Genomic DNA, 5,133 nt, shown 5'->3' on the forward strand with positions numbered 1-5,133 from the left:
ATGGACCGAAAAAATTACAGTGAAAGTGGTTTTGGAGAAAAGCAAAGTCTTTTCGTTAGGCAAGTGCATAAAATGTCATGTATACAAACAGAAATATCATTTTTGTTTGCCGCAGTTCCTCTAGATTTCTGCCTAGAAAATACGAATGTGTAGAGCTGATTTCTCCATGTCGAACCAGGGAGTGATTCGCAGTAAAAAATTAAATGTTACCTGATAAAAAAAAAATTTTTAAATGATAATGTCCATTGATAATATCCAGAAAACACAAACACAGCGGCTGTCACAATATCTGGGATTGAGTTAGCCAAAACAAAACCGGATATTTCCGGTTTCATCCAGTCATATCCGGACAAAGTCGTGTGGAATTCGTATGCAATGGACCGAAAAAATTACAGTGAAGGTGGTTTTGGAGAAAAGCAAAGTCTTTTCGTTAGGCAAGTGCATAAAATGTCATTATACAAACAGAAATATCATTTTTGTTTGCCGCAGTTCCTCTAGATTTCTGCCTAGAAAATACGAATGTGTAGAGCTGATTTCTCCATGTCGAACCAGGGAGTGATTCGCAGTAAAAAATTAAATGTGACCTGATAAAAAAAATTTTTTTTAAATGATAATGTCCATTGATAATATCCAGAAAACACAAACACAGCGGCTGTCGCAATATCTGGGATTGAGTTAGCCAAAACAAAACCGGATATTTCCGGTTTCATCCAGTCATATCCAGACAAAGTGGTGTGGAATTCGTATGCAATGGATCGAGAAAATTACAGTGAAAGTGGGTTTGGAGAAAAGCAAAGCCTTTTCGTTAGGCAAGTGCATAAAATGTCATTATACAAACAGAAATATCATTTTTGTTTGCCGCAGTTCCTCTAGATTTCTGCCTAGAAAATACGAATGTGTAGAGCTGATTTCTCCATGTCGAACCAGGGAGTGATTCGCAGTAAAAAATTAAATGTGACCTGATAAAAAAAATTTTTTTTAAATGATAATGTCCATTGATAATATCCAGAAAACACAAACACAGCGGCTGTCGCAATATCTGGGATTGAGTTAGCCAAAACAAAACCGGATATTTCCGGTTTCATCCAGTCATATCCGGACAAAGTCGTGTGGAATTCGTATGCAATGGACCGAGAAAATTACACTGAAAGTGGTTTTGGAGAAAAGCAAAGCCTTTTCGTTAGGCAAGTGCATAAAATGTCATGTATACAAACAGAAATATCATGTATGTTTGCCGCAGTTCCTCTAGCTTTCTCCTAGAAAATACGAATGTGTAGAGCTAGTTTCTCCATGACAAACCAGCGAGTGTTTCGCAGTACAAAATTAAATGTTACATGAATAAAAAAAAACTTTCAAAACAATAAGTCCTTCAATAATTCCAAGAAAACACAAACACAGGGGCTGTGGCAATATCTGGGATTGAGTTAGCCAAAACAAAACCGGATATTTCCGGTTTCATCCAGTCATATCCGGACAAAGTGGTGCGGAATTCGTATGCAATGGACCGAGAAAATCACAGTAAAAATGGTTTTGGAGAAAAGCAAAGTCTTTTCGTTAGGCAAGTGCATAAAATGCCATCTATATAAACAGAAATATCATGTGTGTTTTCCGCAGTTCTTCTAGCTTTCTCCTAGAAAATACGAATGTGTAGAGCTGGGGTATCCATGTGGAACCAATTAGAGTTTCCCAGTGCAAAATTAAATGTTCCCTGATTAAAAAAAACATATAAAACAATAAAGTCCTTTGATAATATCCAGAAAACACAAACACAGGGGCTGTGGCAATATCTGGCATTGAGTTAGCCAAAACAAAACCGTATATTTTCGGTTTCATCCAGTCATCTCCAAAAAATGTCTTGTGGAATTCGTATGCAATGGACCGAAAAAATTACAGTGAAAGTGGTTTTGGAGAAAAGCAAAGTCTTTTCGTTAGGCAAGTGCATAAAATGTCATGTATACAAACAGAAATATCATTTTTGTTTGCCGCAATTCCTCTAGATTTCTGCCTAGAAAATACGAATGTGTAGAGCTGATTTCTCCATGTCGAACCAGGGAGTGATTCGCAGTAAAAAATTAAATGTTACCTGATAAAAAAAAAATTTTAAAATGATAATGTCCATTGATAATATCCAGAAAACACAAACACAGCGGCTGTCGCAATATCTGGGATTGAGTTAGCCAAAACAAAACCGGATATTTCCGGTTTCATCCAGTCATATCCGGACAAAGTCGTGTGGAATTCGTATGCAATGGACCGAGAAAATTACAGTGAAGGTGGTTTTGGAGAAAAGCAAAGTCTTTTCGTTAGGCAAGTGCATAAAATGTCATTATACAAACAGAAATATCATTTTTGTTTGCCGCAGTTCCTCTAGATTTCTGCCTAGAAAATACGAATGTGTAGAGCTGATTTCTCCATGTCGAACCAGGGAGTGATTCGCAGTAAAAAATTAAATGTGACCTGATAAAAAAAATTTTTTTTAAATGATAATGTCCATTGATAATATCCAGAAAACACAAACACAGCGGCTGTCGCAATATCTGGGATTGAGTTAGCCAAAACAAAACCGGATATTTCCGGTTTCATCCAGTCATATCCGGACAAAGTCGTGTGGAATTCGTATGCCATGGACCGAGAAAATCACAGTAAAAATGGTTTTGGAGAAAAGCAAAGTCTTTTCGTTAGGCAAGTGCATAAAATGCCATCTATATAAACAGAAATATCATGTGTGTTTGCCGCAGTTCCTCTAGCTTTCTCCTAGAAAATACGAATGTGTAGAGCTGGGGTCTCCATGTGGAACCAATTAGAGTTTCCCAGTGCAAAATTAAATGTTCCCTGATTAAAAAAAACATATAAAACAATAAAGTCCTTCGATAATATCCAGAAAACACAAACACAGGGGCTGTGGCAATATCTGGCATTGAGTTAGCCAAAACAAAACCGTATATTTCAGGTTTCATTCAGTCATCTCCAGACAAAGTCTTGTGGAATTCGTATGCAATGGACCGAAAAAATTACAGAACGTGGTTTTGGAGAAAAGCAAAGTCTTTTCGTTAGGCAAGTGCATAAAATGTCATGTATACAAACAGAAATATCATGTTTGTTTGCCGCAGTTCCTCTAGCTTTCTCCTAGAAAATACGAATGTGTAGAGCTGGTGTCTCCATGTGGAACCAGTTTGTTTCCCAGTACAAAATTAAATGTTCCCTGATTAAAAAAAAACTTTCAAAACAATAATGTCCTTCGATAATATCCAGAAAACACAAACACAGGGGCTGTGGCAATATCTGGGATTGAGTTAGCCAAAAAAAACTGGAGATTTCCAGTTTCATCCAGTCATTGCCGGATAAAGCAGTGTGGAATTCGTATGCAATGGACCGAGAAAATCACAGTAAAAATGGTTTTGGAGAAAAGCAAAGTCTTTTCGTTAGGCAAGTGCATAAAATGTCCTGTATACAAACAGAAATATCATGTGTGTTTGCCGCAGTTCCTCTACCTTTCTGCTAGAAAATACGAATGTGGAGAGCTGGGGTCTCCATGTGGAACCAATTAGAGTTTCCCAGTACAAAATTAAAAGTTCCCTGATAAAAAAACTTTCAAAACAATAAAGTCCTTCGATAATATCCAGAAAACACAAACACAGGGGCTGTGGCAATATCTGGGATTGAGTTAGCCAAAACAAAACCGGATATTTCCGGTTTCATCCAGTCATATCCGGAAAAAGCAGTATGGAATTCGTATGCAATGGACCGAGAAAATCACAGTAAAAATGGATTTGGAGAACAGCAAAGTCTTTTCGTTAGGCAAGTGCATAAAAAGCCATCTATATAAACAGAAATATCATGTTTGTTTGCCGCAGTTCCTCTAGCTTTCTCCTAGAAAATACGAATGTGTAGAGCTGGGGTCTCCATGTGGAACCAATTAGAGTTTCCCAGTGCAAAATTAAATGTTCCCTGATTAAAAAAAACATATAAAACAATAAAGTCCTTCGATAATATCCAGAAAACACAAACACAGGGGCTGTGGCAATATCTGGGATTGAGTTAGCCAAAACAAAACCGTATATTTCCGGTTTCATCCAGTCATCTCCAGACAAAGTCTTGTGGAATTCGTATGCAATGGACCGAAAAAATTACAGTGAAAGTGGTTTTGGAGAAAAGCAAAGTCTTTTCGTTAGGCAAGTGCATAAAATGTCATGTATACAAACAGAAATATCATTTTTGTTTGCCGCAGTTCCTCTAGATTTCTGCCTAGAAAATACGAATGTGTAGAGCTGATTTCTCCATGTCGAACCAGGGAGTGATTCGCAGTAAAAAATTAAATGTTACCTGATAAAAAAAAATTTTTTAAATGATAATGTCCATTGATAATATCCAGAAAACACAAACACAGCGGCTGTCACAATATCTGGGATTGAGTTAGCCAAAACAAAACCGGATATTTCCGGTTTCATCCAGTCATATCCGGACAAAGTCGTGTGGAATTCGTATGCAATGGACCGAAAAAATTACAGTGAAGGTGGTTTTGGAGAAAAGCAAAGTCTTTTCGTTAGGCAAGTGCATAAAATGTCATTATACAAACAGAAATATCATTTTTGTTTGCCGCAGTTCCTCTAGATTTCTGCCTAGAAAATACGAATGTGTAGAGCTGATTTCTCCATGTCGAACCAGGGAGTGATTCGCAGTAAAAAACTAAATGTGACCTGATAAAAAAAATTTTTTTTAAATGATAATGTCCATTGATAATATCCAGAAAACACAAACACAGCGGCTGTCGCAATATCTGGGATTGAGTTAGCCAAAACAAAACCGGATATTTCCGGTTTCATCCAGTCATATCCGGACAAAGTCGTGTGGAATTCGTATGCAATGGACCGAGAAAATTACACTGAAAGTGGTTTTGGAGAAAAGCAAAGCCTTTTCGTTAGGCAAGTGCATAAAAAGCCATCTATATAAACAGAAATATCATGTTTGTTTGCCGCAGTTCCTCTAGCTTTCTCCTAGAAAATACGAATGTGTAGAGCTGGGGTCTCCATGTGAAACCAATTAGAGTGTCCCAGTACAAAATTAAAAGTTCCCTGATAAAAAACATATAAAACAATAAAGTCCTTCAATAATATCCAGAAAACACAAACACAG

This window comes from Lepus europaeus, chromosome 21 (assembly GCF_033115175.1).
Source record: "Lepus europaeus isolate LE1 chromosome 21, mLepTim1.pri, whole genome shotgun sequence".
In the NCBI taxonomy this organism is placed as follows: Eukaryota; Metazoa; Chordata; class Mammalia; order Lagomorpha; family Leporidae; genus Lepus; species Lepus europaeus.